This window comes from Saccostrea echinata, unplaced genomic scaffold, assembly GCF_033153115.1.
Source record: "Saccostrea echinata isolate AGI-Se365-2 ecotype Australia unplaced genomic scaffold, CSIRO_AGI_Sech_v1 ptg000035l, whole genome shotgun sequence".
NCBI classification, from domain to species: Eukaryota; Metazoa; Mollusca; class Bivalvia; order Ostreida; family Ostreidae; genus Saccostrea; species Saccostrea echinata.
Genome location: NW_026889784.1, coordinates 1,657,501 through 1,681,170, shown reverse-complemented (window position 1 = coordinate 1,681,170; position 23,670 = coordinate 1,657,501). Strand labels below are relative to the sequence as shown.

The 23,670-nt window shown below is 33.8% G+C and overlaps 1 protein-coding gene and 1 long non-coding RNA gene across 3 annotated transcripts in view; both read left to right on the top strand.

Annotated features, from left to right (window-relative positions):
* Positions 1-23,670, top strand: part of LOC133199747 (low-density lipoprotein receptor-related protein 6-like) — a 314,855-nt gene that overhangs the window by 77,457 nt on the left and 213,728 nt on the right. The gene's annotated exons all lie outside the window — the stretch shown is intronic.
* LOC133199734 (uncharacterized) overlaps positions 2,264-23,670 on the top strand; it is a 66,051-nt gene continuing 44,644 nt past the window's right edge. For both annotated transcript variants that reach the window (XR_009722821.1, XR_009722822.1), the window contains exon 1: positions 2,264-2,478. This is a non-coding gene — a long non-coding RNA (uncharacterized LOC133199734). The remainder of the gene's footprint in view (positions 2,479-23,670) is intronic.

Below are 23,670 nucleotides of genomic sequence, written 5' to 3'. Positions count from 1 at the left end.
GTTCATGTCTATAAATGTATGAGACCAAAATTTTCTCAAACCAAATAAATTGCAAATCAAAGATTATCGATCCTCTGAACCGTACAATCATTTAAAAGAAAAATAAACTTAAAAATCTATTCCATTTTAGAGTTTTTAAAAGTGACCTTTTCTGTTTATTAATTGCTTGTCGAGTATTTTTATCTCCCCCATTGTATTCTCTTTAGAGAAGTAGATAGTCAATAGCTTGCCTTCCATACTTCTCTAAAAGAGAAAATCTGATAAAAGATGCCACTTGTAGAAAGCTTAAAACTAACCATTCTTCCTTTCATTATTAGCATATTTCTGATACTGTAGATAGCAAATACATGTATGATACAGTGCGTAATAAGGTTGTTTGTCATCAATACTATTGAATTATCATTTTTCTTGCAAATCATATTGACATCAGTACCCCGTCCCCCTTCTTTTAAAATCAACTTTGTACAAGTTGTAATCGATAGACAAGGACGCTGCGTTCCTATGCAGACGACCATGCTGATTTAGAAAGCGTGATATTAACCAGGGTAATGCTCATGGTACATGTATGTAGGTCAAAAATCTTGCCCCCTCAGCTAGAACTAAACATGTTTAAGAAAGTTTGCATCCATGCATATTCACGTGCAGTGGTGGATCAAGAGCTAGGTGTTACGGTTGTGTTTACGAGAGAGAGAGAGAGAGAGAGAGAGAGAGAGAGAGAGAGAGTTGTGCATAACTCCTATTGATCCCGATTAAACCTGGAATAGAAATACAAGTTGCTTTTTTTTCAAAACTTTTTCCACATCGACAAAGTTCAAATAACATAAAATATGTGTGCCTTCATAATAAATCGGGTTGTAAGAGAAACAATTTCGGATTTTTTTTTTCATTTATTGCAAAAATTTATTTGATAAATCCATGTGTAAATTGAATAGCTATTATTTTTTAAAGTTAATTTGGTTAACTACTCATAAAGAAATGAAACAATTACAATCCTAAAATGTTAATGCCCATTAGGTCCCTGATTTATTCTTTTTGAGAAAATATACAACAGTATTACATTCTCTAATGAACAATCTTTTATCATTCAAAAATTTGTTCATTATAGATGTGCATCTGATGCTATGGGGGAACGATTCCTTCTCTGGTGCATAAAATGCTTTAAAGATTATTAACAAGCTTTTCTAAATGAATATGGACATTTTTCTAAAAATCCTAGTTTTAAGAAGAATCATATATTGTACATTAGGGATTTATATTAATTTTTGACACAACTAATTTTTTCCTAATAGACTATATAAATCAAATTATATATTATGAAAATTTTACAAAATGTTGCATTAAGAGAAGGTTTTCAAAGTTGTGTCTAACATTTGACTTTTTTTTTCAATAAAATATGTCCCAATGTGGAAGAAATTACCTGTAATAAATGCGTGCAAATGTAAGTATGCAATCACGGCCCCGTATATTTAGACGCAAAGTAACATACTTGTCACTAAAATCGAATAATAAGTTAAGCATTTACTATTAGATTATTTTATTTATCGCATGGCCATAGGAACCGGGGGGGGGGGTACGGGGGGATGTGCCCCCCCCCCATAATTTTGCCGATATAGAATACTATAGAAAACATAGAGCTCTACTATATACTTGTGCCCCCCTCAATAATAACGTCTGATGACCTTTTTTTTTTTTTTTTTTTTTTTTTTTTGATTGTCAAGAAATTTTGGTAGTTGATAGTGAACCCCCAACTGAAAATGTACATGTATGGTTGTGCCCCCTCAAAGTGAAATTGCTTCCTACGGGCCTGTATCGAGAAACAAATCTTAAAAACGAATTACTTCTTTTTAGTCTTCGGCTTTCATAAGTCTTTTTTTTTATTCATTTGTGTTTAACAAAATGATTTATTTAGTAAACTTTTTGTTCATTTAGACATGAATTGAAAAAAAAAAAGACATCTCCCCCCCCCCAAAAAAACCCCCCCAAAACAAAACAAAACAAAAACAAACGGTTCGCGCATATTTTTTTTCTGAAAGCCTTCGACCTTTCACAAAAAAGTACGCTGTTCCTTTTTAAGACTCATTTTTCCTCCATTTCAATTAATGATTTAGTAGTATCTTTAAAAACAAATCAAGCGTAAAGATAAAATTAATTGTTTTCTGATATTTCCCCCCTTCCCGCGTTCTTCGTTCTATTCAGCATTTTATGCATGTAAGAATCGGGATCGGAGTTTGAATTTGATACAATGAGGCTGTGCATGTGCATGTGCTTCCATAATGATGGAGGTTCGTCAAAATTGTTCGTGTTTTTCCTATCGTTAGTAAAAGAATTCAAGTGTATTAGATCTATTCATGAATAATGACTTTGTGATGCCTGGTATCGTCTCGGCTGATGGATACATATAGAATCTGCCGTACTACTAGTAGACCTACACTGAGTATGACCTTGGGAATTAGAATTGACTGTCGACTTCGGATGAAGGTAAGCAAGTGCAGATAATGAACAGTCTGGCTTAATTATAACAACAACTTTATTTCAATTTCTGATAAACAGCTGAATGAGCTGGTCAATGTATATTAGGACCTGATGGTGAAATATTGACCAGCTTTGTTGACCTAACCAATGGTAAGGCTAAACAAAAAAATATGTCCGATTACTGTTACATGCTGAAATAAAAAAGGGTTGGTTTTGTAGGTTTGATTTTTAATTTTTTTTATTGATTTTTTTTAATACACAAATTCACATGAATTGGTTGAAATACAAAACAGTTTTACCATTGTGTGGTGCTTTTTTGTTTCTAGTACTTTCAATTTTGATTTCAAATGCTTGACTGATTAAGTTGCATGTAAAAGTTAAACTGACCGGCGAGTGACTTCCGTTGAAAAAAAAAATCTGGGTTGGCAATTAAATATAGGGTCAGTCAGGTAACTGTAAACAAACTTATTTTTTTTTTTACGCCTAACTATGAAACATGATTTTTAAATTAAAACAGGTCCAGCACAATCTCTTGATTTAGCTATCTAGCTTGATAAAGCTATTCAGAATAGCTTGATTCAGCTATTTCATCACACTTTTTCTTTAATGTGTTATTTTCTCAGCATGCACAAAAAGTCGCAACTTGGTGCAGTGATAATATTCAACCTTGAACTCTTCTGAAAATAATGAATGTAAAAATCACTCATCCAAATATGTCTCTCTAAGGATACACCAAAGGCTTTTTTTCAAGATTTATTTTCAACAATTTTGAGATTTTTGGCTAAGAAAAAGATTAGTTAAACACTGCTTTATAATGCATGTAAAATTCTTGGTAATTATGAAATGGTTTTGTAATAGGGCTGTCAACATTACCCGAAATAACCGAGAACCACGGTCCAAGTTGTTCGGTTCGGTTTTGGTTCCATTTTTCCGGATTTCAGTTAGGGTCTAGTTTATATATTAGAGTCTGTTCAATACAAAAAATGGTGTCGAAAACTCGAAATCAAAGGAATGATGACGATAACGGTGATAAAAAAAACATCACAACTGAAATCTCTTCATTCCATGACAAAACACCTGTCACGGAAGTATTAGATAATTATCAAAACGAGCAGGAGTGGTCAGGTTGTGGCTAATAGTAGGCCAAGTAGTTCTACACACCGATGTCTAGACGTTCACATGGTTAAGACTTGTTTTCAATGTAAATTAAATGTAACAAATAAAGATTTTTCAAGTAAAATTCATGAAATTAAGGTTTAAAATAGATGTAAATAACCGAACCGTAAAACCCGAAACCAAACCCAAAATTTACAGAACAGACCCGACCCGAAAAATTTTGGAACCGTGACAGCCCATAATTTTCTAATTATTTAACAATAATGAAACACTGTAGCAACCTCTAATGATAAAGCGCCGCTTAATAATACAAATATCAATCATTAAGCTTAATGCCGTAAATTTTTGCATTAATAGTTGACATTCTCAACCGCTGATGCTAAATCGCCGCTTAATGATAGAATTATATCATTAAGCGTCACAAATGCAGAGCAACACTGACGCTTAATGAAACAAGAAAATATCCATTTAATCGACGGTTAATGATACACACTAGCATAGCATTAAGTGTTGCAGACGCACCCTTTAATGATATAAAATTTAGAAATGGCTGCCAATAACTAAGAGAAACATACATCCACCTTTCCTTCCATCACTTGCATTTAAACATTTGTGTATACCCTTGTGTTATAGAATATAGTAATTATTGGAGTTTTTCCATGTTTTCTAGTCAAGGGAACTTCTTAAAGCTCCGGATATCCAAATATTCATCTAGTATGCAGGGTCCTAAATTAAGTGTTTCCACACAAGATTTGTATATTGATATCGGAAAAAAAAATATAAATTAAATAAATGCCATTGCAATAAGAACTCTTACTCGTGCTTATTTTTGCAAACTAGACAGCACACACTGACAAAAAGAAATATTCACACACTTCTGTGTTTCTTTTGTGGTACTTTATAAATTATTGAATCAGATGAGCTAGCGACCAAGGAGAATTTAGGACACGCTAATAATGTACAGTGTAGCAATTGCCGAAAATAGCACGCCTTATATACCGAAAGTCCAAGCATATCAGAGAATTGTACTATAATGAATTTGAAATAAACTTGAAATAATTATTTCTTGTATAATTCAAACGTGGTTAATTCGTTACACAGCATACTTGCCAACCTCCAACATGTAAAAATCTGGTTCATGACCAGATTTGGAAAGTAAAAAATCTGGTCATAACGTGTAACGACGTTCACGACATATTTACCTTGATTAAATTATATATAAGTATTTGTGTATTGAGAATTCTGTTATTAAAAAAGGCTTTAACTTACAATGACAAAAAATTAATATATATTGATTAAATTTACATGTTAAAAAAGAGCATTGAAGGTTTCATTATTCAGTATTGACCTGAATTAAAAGTGCATTTTCTTTTTTAAAAAGAAAGCCTTTTCAGTTTGTGCTAAATTTGAAAGTATTTCAATTTTGGTTTTGGAAATTATTTTTCCTCTCTCTTAGTTAATTTAATTAACAAGTGCAATATGTATTAAATGTACAGTTAGGCCTACACTCTCTTCGATCAATTTATTTTATCTAATGAAAGTTGTTTTCCAAGATTCCTTGATATGCATTGTTTCTCTTTTTCTCGGTTCAATCAGAGACCTATAGTATGTAGGTCCCTGGTTCAATTTGTTCCTGTTGGCCCTGATAACGATCTAGTTCTATTGGAAGCCATTTTAAATTGACTTCAAACTTTGATTTGTCAAAACAACTCCCAGGTAATTGTTTACACCTGCACTGATAATTTACTGGTACACAGCCTACTGGACATAGCCATCGGCATTGTTTACGTAGATCCAAGCTTGGGTTGTAACTGGAAGTTAAAAGTGCAACCTAATTTACGAACCAAATCAGGAAATCAGGAGATTTTCGAGTTGTTCGGCAAAAATCGGGTGAAAAGCATGACCCGCCGTGTCATAAAAAATAATCGGGTTAAGGGTCGAAAAATCGGGTGTAACCCGACGAAATCGGGTGAGTTGGCAACTATGTTACACAGGCCCCTAACAACGGTTTCAAAAGTGTGTGTGGGGGGAAGGGGGGGGCAACTTCCTAAAAGGGTCGGTTGTATTTTTTCAGATTAATTCAGAAGAATTAGTCATTGACTGGCTTATAAGTCAGTAATATTTTGCTAAAATCTGTAGACAATTTCAGATGAAAAATCTTTGTATTTACCAGCATTTCTAAGTACATGTATATTTTGGGGCAAGACAGATGAGTTTACTAACAATTTTAACAAGTACAAGATCATTTAATTCTCTAAATACTAGTGCTATAATTATGATTGTGGTAATCTTAGATCTTCATTTTCTGCATTAGAATTGTTCCAATCTATATAATGAGTTACTATATTTCTTCTAGAAGAAAATTCATAAGTCGGACCTAGACTTTTGTTCAAAATTAAATTTCTTAGCACATGTATTTAAATATCAGTATTTGTTGTAGTTCCAGAACTGTAGCGTTGTGTGGTTAACCGTTTATATTTTAGTCTTTGACCATGATGCTACAGATCCCGTTATAAAAATATGATTGGTCAATCAACTTTTATTCCCTTATTCTAGACACTATTTAACCAATCTGTATATTTTATCCACCTCCCAACCCTGTATAGTTGTCTCTACAGACCAGTAAACTGGTTTTTTAAAAAAAAATTGCCATCCGACAAAAAAGACATACATCATGCAAATTTAAAGCATGATAACATTGGAAGAGAGTGTGATTGTTCGATAGTTTTCTGAAAGACGTCAATTTCCATTCCAATTTTATAACATTAATGAAGACATTAAAATAAGGAGGGTTTTTTTTTTTTTTTTGCATATGTATACAAAACAAATGTTGGGAAATCCTTCTTTTTAAATTGATTTAATTGAGATATTTGATGAAATATGAAGATAACGAACAGTATTCAATCTGGAAAGTCCAATGAAACGATACAAACAAGCAGAGCAAACAAGGACCCCAAAACTCAGAAGTGGGATCAGGTGCCATGGAGGAATGAGCATCCCCTGCCAACCGGTCACACTCGCCGTGTGCTCCTTGTCATGATTGGGTAGTAATGGAGAAATCCTTAGACAGTTCAGTGTATACATGTAAATAATGGCCTAACAATTAGTATGAAAAGCGTCAGTCAGCATTTGACTCAATGATAGGTTGTAGGTGCTGACAAGGTCATTGTATCGACTGTAAAACTTGTGAAAAGATGACTTCAAATGAGACTGTTGATATCCTTGTTTCATCAACTTGTTTGTCAATAGCTTGCCTCGTTTTAGAAATTGTTCATATGTAGAGCATGCTCTTGCATATCGAATCAACTGAGAGACATAAACCCCATATGCAGATGATAAGGGTATATTGCTGCATAAGTAAGGGAAATTGAGGATTGAAATGTTGAAGTCATCACGTTTGTCATAAAGCTTTGTTGCTAGGTTACCATTAACATCTTTTTCTAGTAAAATATCTAAATATGAAACAGATATGTCAGAATCTGTGGTATCTTTTTTAGGTCACCTGAATCACTCAGGTGACCTATTGCTATCCGTTTTCGTCCGTCATCATGCGTCGTGTGAATTGCGTTAATATTTGAACATTTTTAGCTTCTTCTTTGAAACATCAGGGGTTCTGGTGCTAGGGCAGGGCTATATAGATCATATAGTGAAAGTGCATTATTTCTTTGAAAATCTTCTTCTCTGCTCCTGGGTATTAAATAAAGTAAGTAAGTACATAGTTATGATGAGCAAGAGTGTCTCTTCCAAAATTGTGAATTTCATGGCCCCCGGGTCAGGGGTTCAGGTGTTAGGGCGGGGCTCTATTGATTATATAGTGAAAATGTATTAAATCTTTGAAAATTTTACTTCTCTGCTCCTGGATATTAAATAAAGTAACTAAGTACATAGTTATGATGAGCAAGAGTGCCTCTTCCAAAATTGTGAATTCCATGGCCCCCGAGTCAGGGGTTCAGGTGTTAGGGTGGGGCTCTATTGATTATATAGTAAAAATGCATTAATTCTTTGAAAATCTTCTTCTCTGCTCCTGGGTATTAAATAAAGTAAATAAGTATATAGTTATGATGAGCAAGAGTGCCTCTTCCAAAATTTTGAATTTCATGGCCCCCGGGTCAGGGGTTCTGGTGTTAGGGCGGGGCTCTATTGATTAAATAGTGAAAATGCATAAATTATTTGAAAATCTTCTTCTCTGCTCCTGGATATTAAATAAACTAACTAAGAACATAGATATGATAAGTGTGACTGCCTTTTCAGAAATGTTGAATTTCATGGCCCCTGGGTCAGGGGTTCAGGTGTTAGGGTGGGGCTCTATTGATTATATAGTAAAAATGCATTAATTCTTTGAAAATCTTCTTCTCTGCTCCTGGGTATTAAATAAAGTAAATAAGTATATAGTTATGATGAGCAAGAGTGCCTCTTCCAAAATTTTGAATTTCATGGCCCCCGGGTCAGGGGTTCTGGTGTTAGGGCGGGGCTCTATTGATTAAATAGTGAAAATGCATAAATTATTTGAAAATCTTCTTCTCTGCTCCTGGATATTAAATAAACTAACTAAGAACATAGATATGATAAGTGTGACTGCCTTTTCAGAAATGTTGAATTTCATGGCCCCTGGGTCAGGGGTTCAGGTGTTAGGGTGGGGCTCTATTGATTATTTGCATTAATTCTTTGAAAATCTTCTTCTCTGCTCCTGGGTATTAAATTAAACTAACTTAGTGCATAGTTATGATGAGCATGGTTGCTTCTTCCAAAATTGTGAATTTCATGGCCCCAGGGTCAGGGGTTATGGTATCAGGGTGGGGCCCAGTTGATATCTATAGTGAAAATGCATTATTTCTTTGAAAATCTTCTCTCTCCTGGATATTAAATAAACTAAGTACATAGTTATGATGAGCATGGCTGCATTTCTCAGAAATTGTGAATTTTGTGAGCCCTGGGTGAAGGGTTCTGGTGTTAGGGCGGGCTCTATTGATTATATAGGGAAAATGCATAAATTCTTTCAAAATCTTCTTCTCTGCTCCTGGGTATTATTCAAACAAAGAAATTGCATGGTTATGATAAGGAAGAATGCCTCTTCCAAAATTGTGAAATTCATGGCCCCTGGGTCAGGGGTTCTGGTGAAGGGGGGGGGGGGGACTCTATTGATTTTATAGTGAAAATGCATAATTTCTTTTAAAATATTTTTTCTACTCTTGGTAATAGAGAAAAGAAACAAATGTATAGTTATGATTAGCAAAGTGCTCTTTCCAGAATTGTGAGTTCATGGCCCCTGGGTAAGATGTTCTGGTGTAAGGGGGGGGGGGGGGCTTTATTTATTTAATAATATAGTGAACATGCATTTCTTTGAAAATCTTCTATGCTTCTGGGCATATTCGAGGCAAACAGAGTAAAAGTTTTAATATGCAAGGGTGTTTTTACCAGAATTTTGAACACCTGGATTATTTAGTCAAGTGTTCCGGTCCTGGCCAGGGCTCTATGAACTTGTATTCTGTTGAGCAAAGTTATTCCCCTTTGCCATTCACCTTTGATAATTAATCACTGTAAATAATGTATTTGAAAGGTTAATAGAATAAGAGAATTATGCAAGAATATTTATTGTATGATGAACAAGTACTTTCATAGTTTTAATGATCAGGTAGACTTGGAAATAATAGATGAATAAAAGTGAGGCAAAAATAACTTATCTTTTTTAATGTTCTTCAAAGGCCAAGAGAGACCAATGTGAGAAGTAGTAATTTGGGATTAAAAATAGCCATTTTGTTAATATTCTGCATGGTAATAGTGAAAAATGGGAGACAGATAGATTCTATACCAATTATTTTGTTGATGCTTATCATTCTATTTTTCTTGCTTTTGGGCAACAAAGCTTCATTTATCAGTTTATGGATCCTCTAAATTGTTGTATTGTACTCAGGTGACCGTTAAGGCCCTTGGGCCTCTTGTTTAAATTTCAAGTTCACTGGGATATATCGAGTCGACATATGAATGAAAGTAACTATTGTTAATTGATAATACCTCATCGATATATCGAAATGTCAAGTTGAAAGCCACAGCAAGTGTTTTCTTCTTCTCAAGTAGAAGTTTTTGAATAAATTCTGCTTGATAAAAATTCTGATGTTCAAGTTTGCACTTTCATCCCGAATGAAATTAACCTGATACAGTACCCGCATCGTTATTCTTTACAGGATACACGATACGATAGGATTAACGCATGATACGATGAGATAAACGCACGATACAGTAGGATACACGCATGATAGGGCAGGATACACGCACGATAGGATAAACGCAAAACATGATAAACGCAAAATACAATAAATGCAAAACACGATAGACCTGATAAACGATCTTCACGATAGGATAAACGCAAAACCTGATAGGATTGTTTCAAAATGCGAAACTTTTTTTGACAAGATGAAAAGTTTCCTTTTTGATATACTGCAGTATGATAATTTTAATTAATTACAAAGCCGCAAATCTAAACGATAAAATATATTGAATTTATCATGATAAAATATTTGAAGTAATGGTGCTTTGTAAAAGATAGATTTTTTCTCGTCAATTAAATTGATCGTCATCAAATTCGAACTGTAAGTATTTAAGATTAATTCCACTATATGATGGAAATTAGGCGATTGTTTGTGTAATTATACAAATGTGAAATACCATCGAATTGTTAAATTTGAATTTTGAGTCGTTCAATTACAGAGATTTTAATTTGTTGGTGGCTCAAAAATTCGGTAGACAAGCGAAGTTTTACACCCGTGTGCAATAAATTCACTATAAATATCATTATTTTAACAAATAAAATCTTATGAAATTCATAAACTTTGATTATTTTTATGGAAGAACTCCATGTAAAAAATGAAACATATGGATTCAGTATCTTGTGCTAGAAGTCTGCGATGTATCCAAAGTCGCCTTTAATAATCTGTATTTAATAATTCAAATCTTACGAAAAAAATTCTAGTAGTCATAATTTAGGGGAGAAAATTTTAAAAATTATCATTATAATTATTTTAAGGTTAACGCTTTCTCCTCAAAGTTTGTACGAATTGGCTTTTATTTATATTTTATCAATTAATTTTATTTTTGTTATGTTTTAAACACGTGACTTGCTGAATTTGCGAGTTGCATTGACACAGACTCTCCTATATATAAAATTAATATGTTTGTCACACATATCCCGTGCACATAGAAATTATTTACATATTCCATGTACATACATTGTATATGTATATGAGGAATATATACATACTCATATATATAAGAGGAAGGGGACCGGCCGAAAGAAATCAAATTTGATAAAATTAATAAATGTCACTAGATCTGTCATCATCTAGTATACGAAAAAATATCGCTTTTTCATTCTTATGTATTTATTCTCTGGTATTTCTAATGTTATAGGCCTGTAAGATTAAGAAAGGAGCTTGCAGTCGTATATTTAAAAATGTTACAGTGTACCAAGATGTGCAGTACACAGTAGAAATATAATGCTTATATAATATTGCCCATCAACAATAATAATGTCTTTAGCCTCTTTTGCTTGCTTTTCAAGACATTTCTTTTTAGACCCTCCTCCCTCGCCCCCAAAGAAATGAAATTGCTTTCTACACATGCCTGTGTAATAAACATTTACAATAACAGTACAATGTATGTGAATATATTTATTGGGTACTTAAACTTTGTATTAAATAAATTATAACATTGAATGACTACATACTCTTGTTTACAACACATTAGAACACACACAAAAATAAATAATACACAGTCAGCTGGGAAGGGGGAGGGGGTCCATAACCACTCAAAAAAAGATCCGATTCAAAAAGCAAAAATAAATAAATAAATAAATAAAAATATATATTGACTTCTTGAATAAAGTCAAGTATTAAATGCAATCAATAAACACTAATAAAATTAAATTCAAGGTGTTTACTCATCTTGTGTATCACGGCAGAACCGGCGATTTCTTTTAATTTTTTTTTTACATGACTGTATCTTTGAGGCGCCTTTAATAACGAAAAAAAAAAAAAATCGTGCGAGGCAAAGTTTGTATTTTTCTGCTATGAATTCTTTAACATATTGTTCCATAAATAGAATTTTCGAACAATTGTTTCTTTTTGTATTTCACAGAAAACCCGAAGATCAGGAAGTACCACAAGCACCGTTTTTTTTTTTTTTCAATTTGATTACACCAATTTAAGACTGTAAACCTATAAAAAAATTATTTAAAAGTATACAAATGAACTATAAAACAACGGAATTTGGGGGACAAACTTCAACTATATTTTATTTGATTCATTTATTCAATTTTTAATCTGTAACGGAAGTGTACATTTACCAATTTTCTTAGTATAAAATCTTTAATTGTTAATTAAGTGTTGTTCATACAAACTATGAACAATATCCAGAAAATAAGTACATGTAGATGCATTTCAGTGAAACCTAGTAGGATTCAAGGTAAATACTAGTACTTGGCACCAGGTGAGAGGGGAGTTCAGGTATGTCGACACTGAATACACAGGGGCCGAGGTGTCATGTAGGGGGAGAGGAGGGGGGGTCTTGGCCTGACAGTGTACTGATTAGACAGGTACATATAGGTGTGAGTTCTCTTGTCACGGGAGCGCTTCCACCTTTCACTAAGTTACGGTATATACTCAGTTAATTTCCACGCCGAAATAGGTAAGTTGTTTAATAAAACTTAGTATAGTTTTGTTTATTTATTAATTTTTTTTTTTCTTGTTTTTTATATCTTCTAAATGCAGTAGTTAAATATGAATGGCAAACATCTATATTATGATAAATAATTATCATATGATGAATTGAATGGAGCATGTTCATGTTAAAAAAAATTGTAATTAAACTTATAGACACCCCAGAGAAAAAAAAATAAATAAAAAGGAACAACAAAACTTGCGCGCATAGACAAAATCTATGTTTCTGTTATTGATAAAAAGGATAGACCTGATAAAGATGCTGATTTTTCTTTTTTTTACTTAAAATTTATTCTTGCACAAATACCTACTGTTTTATGTTTCTATAATTATCAGAACAAAGTTAATAAAGGTCTTGCTTTTGTGGCTCTGACTGTGTAAAGATATTCTAATATTTCTATCTTTGACAAAAAATATTTCTTACAAATCGACAAATTAAAAAAAAAAAATGAATGACTAGTAGATCGATTAATTCACGTCCAAAAATAGAATTTGACTTTCGATTTACACTACCTGCTTGGTCGAAGTACTTGACGTTTATTTATTTTCTTAAACACATATACCAGAGTTAGAGTTTGTTCAATAGTTAGATTAATCCTAAATAAGTTAACAAAACGAAAAATGAACTCAAGATATCTCAGGTGTTTCTTTTCAAGGTAAGGATAAAAAGCGATGGTTTCCGAATGCACAGGATAAACGCAAAACACGATACATGATAGAACCTGATAAACGATCTTCACGATAAACGCAAAACCTAATAAACGGAAAACACGATAGAAAACGCAAAACCTGATAAATGAAAACACGATACGAAAGGATACGATAGGATACACGCACGATATGATAGGATACACGCACGATACGATAGGATACACACACGATAGGACACGATAGAATTGTAAAGAATAACGATGCGGGTACTGTAAAATAAACTCAAAATAAAAACATGAGCAAATTTTGTCATTCTGATGTAGCTAACAAGGAGAAATCAACTTGCTTAATAAGTTAAACTTATTTGAAAACATATTGCAGCCAAACAGTCTATTATTATTGTGAAAGTGAAATTCTTAAATTTTATATATTTCCAGTCTGGATCATTTAATTTAGATCAGGTTAGGCTCGATATTGCAATTTGTTTTCAAAACCTTTTTTCTGACATGTTCTAATTTATGAAGTTACCAGGTGGGAGTAAATATAAAATTTACAACACGATAGCTGTTGTCATGTTGTAATTTTGAATTTACTTCCACTTAGTAAATTCAGGATTTAGATTAATTGATTGTATGTTGTTTAACGTCCCTCTCGAGAATTTTCCACTCAGATGGAGACGCCACCACTTGCCGGTGGAGAGCTGCAAATTTTGTCCTATACTCGGCACTTACGGCCATTGAGCAGTGAGGGATCTTTTTCGTGCCAGCACCTACTGCGACACGGGACCTCGGTTTATACGGTCTCATCCGAAGGACCGGTCTCCACGTCCCACAGTGGGATTCGAACCTGCAACGTAAGGATCAACTCCTTACTTCGCAACTCTAGGGCACGCTCTAACCACTGCGCCACGCGGGCGACCAGGATTTAGAACTTGACACCTTTATAAAATATGATTGTAAATTATTTCTTTTATGTTTCTGTAACACTTTTTTTTTCCACAGATTAAAAAATTACATGTATTATCAAATTATTATTCAGACATATGGCATCAGGGGGAGGGGGCTGCCCCCTTTTTCCACAGATAACTTTCTACTATTGAAAATGTTAATTGAAAGGCTGCTCCCATTTTTTAGCTCACCTCGACGAAGTCGAGATGAGCTTATGCTATACCCCCGGCGTCGGCGTCGGCGTTAGCGTCGGCGTCCCAGGTTAAAGTTTTAGGAGCAAGTCCCATTCCCAAGTAACTATAAGCCCTACCTGGACCAAACTTGCATGGATGATGCATCTAGGGATGGACACTACCAAACTTGCTTCGGATGCTGGATCTGACCTAGATTTTCCAGATGAGTGACCAGGTTAAAGTTTTAGGAGCAGGTCCATTCCCAAGTAACTATAAGCCCTACCTTGACCAAACTTGCATGGATGATGCATCTAGGGATGGACACTACCACACTTGCTTCGGATGCTGGATCTGACCTAGATTTTCCGGATGAGTGACCAGGTTGAAGTTTTAGGAGCAGGTCCATTCCCAAGTAACTATAAGCCCTACCTTGACCAAACTTGCATGGATGATGCATCTAGGGATGGACATGGCCACACTTACTTCGGATGCTGGATCTGACCTAGATTTTCCGGATGAGTGACCAGGTTAAAGTTTTAGGAGCAGATCCATTCCCAAGTAACTATAAGCCCTACCTGGACCAAACTTGCATGGATGATGCATCTAGGGATGGACACTACCACACTTGCTTCGGATGCTGGATCTGACCTAGATTTTCCAGATGAGTGACCAGGTTAAAATTTTAGGAGCAGGTCCATTCCCAAGTAACTATAAGCCCTACCTGGACCAAACTTGCATAGATGATGCATCCAGGGATGGACTCGACCACACTTGTTTCGGATGCTGGATCTGACCTAGATTTTCCACATGTGAGACCAGGTTTAGATTTAGGAGTAGTCTCGTTCCCAGGTAACTGTAAGCCCTACCTGGACCAAACTTTCATGGATGATGCATCTAGGGATGTACACTAACCAACCTGCTTCGAATGCTGGATCTGACCTAGATTTTCCACATGAGTGAATTTTAGCCATATTTTAACCAAATTAGCATGGATGATGTATCTAGGGATGGACACTTCCAGACTTGCCCTGGATTCTGAATCTGACGTACAATTTCCAGATAAGTGACCAGGGTAATTTTTTTGGAGTAGCTATATAATATTATGGCCTGTTATGATTAAACTTGCATAGATGGTGCATCTAAGGATGAAAACTTCCAGACTTGCTTTGGATGTTGGAACTGACCAAAATTTTCTTGATTACTAAACAGGTCAAAAGTTTTTTGAGCATGCAGGTCTATAATTAAATCAAACTTGCATGGATATTGATCTTGGGATGTACCCTAACTAGAAAAAAAATATGATGTGAAATTTGCCTTACATGTAGATAACATTCGTCGAGGTGAGCTTCGTAATCTTTGATTACCTATGTTTTTCTTGTAGCATAGTCAAATAAGGGTAGTAATATATGGAAAAAAATTGGTACTGAAAGAAGTTTGTCTACCATCCCCCCCCCCCCCCCCCCCAAATCAATTTTCGACTTTGGACAAGTTTCCCTTTTTTTAACTTGTCAGGTAAGTTAAAATTTGTTTTCTCTGCCCCCCTCCCCCCACTTCTACCCCCCTTTCAAAAGCTATGCAATGTCACTGTTATTTCATACTCATTCATATAGTATTTTAAGTAAAAAAGTTTAACTGACTCTTCTTGACTATCTTATTTGATACTTATTTTAGGCTTTAATTGACAACAAATTCGATCTCTTATTTTTATTTGCAAGTTGCAACAAAAACATTTTTCTATATTCTATAAAAAAAAAAAGCATATGTAAAATACAAATGAAAGCAAGTGCAAAAAAATGACGGCATCCTAAGATCCAGACATGTCTTAAACCTATTAGAACCCGACACTCTTAATGAAGCATTTGGTCAATTGCTTATATGTCAAAACTACTTAAGAGTGTTTCGGCAGTATTAATAGCATATGTCATTTCATATTTGTAATAAGGCCCGCCTCGTCAGGGGTTCACCTTATGCATAAGCATTGTGAGGCCACAATTAAAATATTGTTGGTTTAGCGTTGCCGACTAAGTCTTTAAACAGTTGGGTCGGTAGTTAGGGAAAATATTTTTTTTTGCTGATACAAAAACTAATGCTGTTAAATTAAATGTATTTTGTAATTTAAGTTAACAAACAACTCCTATGTCAAAACAGAGAGGAAATTTCACACAATATCATACAGACATCTAATACAGTTTCATGTCTTTATTGACAGGAATGAAGCAAGAAGAACTGAGATTTGATTCCTGCTTTCTGAGCAGGAAATATGACATTACATTTAATCTAACATGACTGATATTCACAAAAACTTTAAGTTGCCATTTTTATTAAATTATTTAAAAACATAACTCAGTAAATTTACCATATTTTTGACATAAAAAAAAGATACAAATGTATACAAAACAAATCAAACAACAATATTCTAGAAAATATACAAAAGAAAATTCAATAGAAATGTAACATTCAATAAAAAAGATTCCATCTGTATATCGAATTTGACTAGATTTTTAGCTCTTCTGAGCCAAAGGCTCAAAGAGCTAATGCTATGGCTATTTGTGCGGTGTGTGTAAACTTTTAAGAATATGGGCCATAACTCAAGAACCCCTTGGCAAATTATTGTCAAATTTGTCACAGGGTATCCTTGGCCCAAGGGCTCCCATTTATATTAAAACTAGGGTTGTGACCCTTAAACAAGGGGAGATACATGTAATTAGGAAAATAGAAACAAAACTTGTTGCTAAAAAATCTTCTTCTCAAGAACCACTGTGCAGATTATCACTAAACTTACACAAAAGGATGAGGATATGTTGTAGATTAAAATTTGCATGGAGATTTACCCTGAGGCAAAGGGCGTGGTCTCAAGGTCACTTCAAAGTTGACCAAAAATTACATTTTGTTAAAATGTTGATATTTTGCTTACTATAAGGATTAGGATCATCAAATCTTGTCAGTTAATGCATCTAAGGACCTCATATCATGTTGACTCAAAAGTAGGTCACGATGATCTACTTTTCAAATTTTGCGGCCAAAATGATGTAGAGGCATATTTTGAACAATATAAGGCCTATGATCATCAAACTTTGTCAGTTGATGTATCTTGGGCCCTCAAAGTACATCAACTAAAAAGTAGGTCACCTTGACCTACTTTTTGAATTTTATAGCTAATCTTTTTCAAAACAATTAAGGCCATTAATTTGAATACCAAGAGGTTTAGAATCATTAAATCTTGTAAGATGATGCATCTTGGGGCCATAAAACATATTTATTAAAAAGTAGGTCAGAGTGATCTACTTTTTGAACTTTGCAGGCATTCGATTTCAAAGCATTTTAGAGGCATAATTTGGACATTTTGAGGCCTATGATCATAAAACTTTGTAACTTGATGGATCTTGGGTCCTCAAAAAATGTCAACTGAAAATTAGGTCACCGTGATCTACTTTTCAATTTATATGACTATAATTAAATATTTCAGGTACTAATTGGCTTAGAATCATCAAACTTTGTCAGTTGATGCATCTTTGGTCTTCGTAGTATGTCGACTGAAAAGTAGGTTACAGTGACCTACTTTTGAAAATTTATGGCTTTAATTAAATATTATTGGTACTAATTGGCTTAGAATCATCAAACTTTGTCAGTTGATGCATCTTGGGTCCTCGGAGTACAACAACTGAAAAGTAGGTCACCATGACCTACTTTTGAAAATTTTATGGCTTTAATTAAATATTTCAGGTACTTATTGGCTTAGAATCATCAAACTTTGTCAGTTAATGCATCTCGAGTCCTTGGAGTACAACAACTGAAAAGTAGGTCATGGTGACCTACTTTTGAAATTTTATGGCTGTATTTAATATTTTCGGGTACTATTTCGCTTAGAATCATCAAAATTTGTCAGTTGATGCATCTTGGGTCCTCAGAGTAGGTTAACTGAAAAGTAGGTCACTTTGACCTACTTTTGAAAATTTTATGACTTTAATTAAATATTTTGGGTACTAATTGGCTTAGAATCATCAAACTTTGTCAGTCGATGCATCTTGGAGTACAACAACTGAAAAGTAGGTCACCGTGACCTACTTTTGAAAATTTATGGCTTTAAATAAATATTTCAGGTACTAATTGGCTTAGAATCATTAAACTTTGTCAGTTGATGCATCTTGGGTCCTTAGAGTACAACAACTGAAAAGTAGGTCACTTTGACCTACTTATAAAATTTTATGGTTATATTTAAAAAAAAAACATTTTAGGTACTTATTGGCTTAGAACCATCAAACTTAGTTGATGGGTCCTCAGAGAATGACAAGTGATTAGTAGGTCACCATGACCAACTCTCAGGTACTAATTGGCTTAGAATCATCTTGTGTTCTCAGAGTGTGAATTGGAATTTCAAGGGTTTATCTAAATATACAGGATACTTAGAGGCTTCAAATAGAAGTGATAGGTTGTACAGTTTATCAGAAGAGCGATTCAAGGCCCTTGGGCCTCTTGTATGACAGTGGAGCAGTATACCTTTGCCTTTTAGAAACACTTTACCATAGAGTTATGCGATCAAATTCTGTTATAGCGAGTTGGCAGCCATTGCTTGGATTCGTGATGCACATTTCATTCAACATCACATAGATGCTTTTAAATGAAAACTGTTCAATCAGTCAAGCGTTTACATGATTCTTTCTCATCCTGTATATTACTCAAACCTACATACCCTAAATCCAGATGAATATAACGAGAAAAAAATATGAATCCTATCGGTTGAAAAAATTCCTTCGGACCACACCGATTTATGTGAGTCAGCCGCCAATACCAAACAAAGCTAATTTTATTTCTGGCCTGACCCATGGGCCTCTTGTTTTATTTATCTGTATTTAAATGTGATAGAATCTGAATTTTTCAATTGTTTCCTATGGAATGTATATTTTTCTTCAAATAATAACAAAACAAAGAGTTTATATTGCATATTTAATGAAGTAATATCAATGAGATGTACTACATTTTCATGTAATTGTTGAATTGTGCTAGGCCCATGTAATCTGCTCACAAACGCCCAGGAAGGACAGAATAGTCACTTTTAATATCCAGGAGAATTAAATGTATGCATTTGATTACTCAAAACTGTTGAAATGGAATATTAAACATTTAGAAAGAGTGCAGTTATGAAAATCAGATTTTCACAGTGCATTTTCATTACACTGAAGTAATGGCTGGAGGGGTAGGTTGTATAACTGCCATTTCCAGGACACTTCTTCTTCAGCATGTGATGCAAGAGAGGTTTATGCATATCATAATTAATGCCCTGAAAGTTAAATGTGTTTTTAATTTTGCAAAGAGGCTAAAGATATATATAAAACCAAGGAATAATGAGATAAAATGAAATTTCACAGAACATGAAAAATCAGGGAGTATGTGATACATGCGAGTACATTTCATCAAGGTGTGCATTTTTTATATGCCCTTCTTTAGACGTTTATGTTATGGCATTCATGTCTGTCGTCCGTCTGTCCGTCCGTTAGTTTTTTTCGTGTCCTGCTCATAACTTTAATACTATTAGGCCTAGGATTATCAAACTTTGTCAGCTGATACTTCTTGGGTAAAAGGTGTGTTGTACATTTAAAGTAGGTCGCTCTGACCTTTAATTACGATGCTATGGCCAAATATGGAAAAATCCTGTCCGGCTCATAACTAGAAAACTATTGGACTTAGAATCATCAAACTTGGCCAATTTATGCATCTTAGGTAGAAGGTGTGTTGCAACCTATTTCAAGGTCACTGTGACCTTTAATTTAAGTGAAATTAAAAAAAACTGTCTTTTTACTATTAGATTACACAATTCCAAAAAATGCCAGAGTGTTGCAGTATCCTTATTAAAAAAATGTTATTAAATCAAGAAAATACTTAATTTTTTCATTATATATTTTACAGCAATCTGAAACAAATGTAATGTTACAAGAGAAATTTCACCTCTCCCATGGGTGTAATTATCAAGCACTGGTCAAGGAGAATTTGATAACAGAAAATTGCATGTCAAATTAGAGAGAAATTAATGAGTTTAGTGTGAGGAGCTAACTGGTAGAGCATCTCTGATCAAGCAGGTGTTATCTATATCTCTTGAGAACTGGGCAAAAAGAATCAGCCCTGTTGGATTAAATAGTTGGCTAGCCTAACTTTTAAAATGAATTTGGTGAAAAGTAATTAAAACTTATTTGATATTGTATAATAAATTAATTTGATATTGTATAATAAACTAATTTGATATTGAATAATATAATTAAAACTAATTATACTCGGGAGGGGGGGGGGGGATATTGGAATCAGCATGCCCATTGTCCATATGAATTGCAGCTTAAAACCAGTCTGACATTAAATCTAAAAAAAAAATCAAGTATTTAAAAAAAAATGTTTTAATTATGGTAGATAGTCCCTACAAATCTAAGAGTAATGCAGGAACCTTTTTTAAAAATGTTGCATCAAGATTACACAAGTTTTTTGTTTCTTTTTATAAATCTTTGTAACAAATAAAAAAAAAAATCTTTGTTTTCAAATTTAATTTTAGAATGACATAAATATGCATTTTTATTGCACTACAAAGCAGATAGTATGTATAGATCCATTCATCCATTGGGAGTAATGAGTGGACATGTATCCAGTTAAAAATTAATTGATGAGTTCAGTGTAGGGAGGCTACCTGTCTCAATCATTTCTATTAGAGGATCTCTGACAGACTTGTGGAAATCCGTCGGTCCTGTCGGCAAGGCCGGTAAAAATTTGTCTGGACTGATAACTTTTAAGAAAACGTTGGTCCAAATGACCGTTTGAAAAAATCAATCGTGACGCAAATTTAAATAAGGTCGGGATCGGGATGCGCAACTAAAGGTCACAAACACAGAAGAGATGGCCGTGTGAGCGGTGTAGTGATGATGGTCAATTTAAATTGTTACATGAAAGACATAAAATATGTTATTTATGTCTCTTATTAAAGACTCTCTATCCTCAGAAAAGAAACTTGTGAGATTGAAGGCTGTTGAAAATATTAAAGGGCATTTTGGTGCTGTTATTTATTTTCCTTTCTCAGCGTCAAAATAAGGTACATGTATCTGGTCTGACAAAACTTCGTCCGGTCTGACAGAACATTTGACTTTGTCAGACCAAATGTCTGACAGTGATTTCAAAATTTCGACATGTCTGCTCTGATCAAGCAGCTTTTATCTGTATCCTCTGGGAATTAGACAGATGAACTGCTTGTCAATTTATAGCATATGTCATTAGATGGCCAGCATTTTATTTTTAATATTAATTTGATATAGATTAAATGTTAAGACTAAATTGATATTGTTTAATATGATATTTTTATTTAATTTTTTTGAAAATATCAACTAATTCAGAGCATCATGTCTCACAAATCGGGGATGGGGGGTGGGGTGGGGTGGGGAGGGGGTCTGCAGATGGGCATTTGTCAAGCTCTAACACAACCAGCTGAGGATCTATAATGTAATATTTGTTATAATTAATGCCTACACCACAGGAGATGTATAAACAAATATTATAAGGAATGTAAAAATCCTTGAAATCCTTGTACAGTCCCTGAAACGTTCTACTTTCCCATTTTTCCGTTCGCTCACCGTTCGTTCAGCGTGCGTTCACCGTTCGTTCACCGTGCGTTCAGCGTTCGCTCTCCGTTCACAGTTTTGCGTTCAGCGTTCACCGTGCGCTCGCGTTCACCGTTCACAAAGCGTTCACCGTTCGCTCTTCGTTCGTTCACTTTGCGTTCACCTTGCGTTCAGCGTTCACTTATCGTTCAGTCTTTATTGTCATTCGGAACTCCGAAGTGAAAGGACTTATCTTTTTTAAAGTAAGGATTTACAGGTTTTGAATTAAATAATTAACATATCGTGTTTAAAGAATCATTATTTCATGGGAAAAAAATTATCTACGATATTTATTTTTATTATCCTGACTTAGCTCTAAGGTTATTTACTAACTTTATATGGAAAATACATGTTGTTATAAGTCCATGTACAGTGTATGTACGTGTACCTACGTAGAACGATGCTGAAAAATTAAATCTAAATACAGGGCAAAATACAGATACTAGCGACTTTTAGTCGTTATGTTAAAGACGACAAATCGTTAATGGATAGATAATAATCGAGTCAATTTATTTACCAGCTGCAGCAAAAATACGACAATATTTATTTCTAACACATTTTTTAAAAATAATACAGAAATACGTTAGAACTAGTTCTGAGAATTATAAAGAGTACTGCGGATATCCAGTTTATTAAATATCTTTAGAGCGAATTAAATTGATAGTGTGGTTTAAAAAAAAAATCTGTTTAAAATGTAATACATTATAGATTTTTTTTCTACTTTACATATATAAAGTCTTTAATTAGAGAGAGAGAAATGCCTTTATAACATGATTATCATTAACATAACCAAGGTAATTCTCAAGTAATGATATTTTTCACCATAACATTACATGTTATATTTTTGCCATTCGACATAATTAAGAGTCCCCCCCCCCCCCCTTTTCCCCTAAATCGGTTTCTTCGTTAGTATTTCCAGTATATCTTAATTAACATTTAAAAAGAAGTTAATGTGTTTTGTAGCACAAAAACTTCAGTCTAAAAACAAAAATGCATCTAAACAAAGTCATTAAACAATAGAAGTTCAAGATATACATGTGCCGGCGATGATATTTTAAATTAGCAAGGAGCATGTATCAAATTCAAGCGGCTTAATCATTCCAAGTGTTTATTCCCAATGTATTTTATTCATTTATTACTTTTTTTTAAGAAATGTTGGAATCAGATCTAGAAATGATAAGAAAAAATGTTAAAACTTCTTGACCTCAAATTCAAGCGGCTTAATCATTCCAAGTGTTTATTCCCAATGTATTTTATTCATTTATTACTTTTTTTTTAAGAAATGTTGGAATCAGATCTAGAAATGATAAGAAAAAATGTTAAAACTTCTTGGAAATACTAACACTTTGCCTTCCGTGTGACGAGACTTTCACACCTGCACAGTGTCGAATGATTTTGATTGACAGGTCAAGCACGTGGACTTCGTGTGAACTTGAAGCAGGAAAATAAAAACCGATTATGACTGTAAAACAAATGGATCTGTTGATAAAAAATGGTTACTTTCACTGTCTGATAGATTTAGAAAAAAATTAAGAATTTTTGTTTGATATAGGTAAACACATTCGAGGAAAGGGGGGGGCTAAAACCGAATCTCTCTCTCTCTCTCTCATTTGTCTGTTTAATAAAAACTATGACAGCACATTACTTAAATATCAAGTTGTGAAAATTTAATCTATAACAAAAAATATGAATGCCTCTTTGTATCATCTTGTCCGAGTATAATCACAGCCGGGAAATATCTACAGATACATGTAGAAAAGTCTACTCAATAAATCATCATAAAAAATAAAACTGACACATAAATATATTATTGCATTAAAATTTTAAAATACTAGTTTATTTATGCAATAAACGCCCACATACGTTTGTAAGATATTTTAATTTTTTTTCTCATTATTTTACACGGAATCGCCTTAGCACGGAAATATATGTATGGTTGTTACAACCGCTGCAAGTCATTCTATAAGTCCGT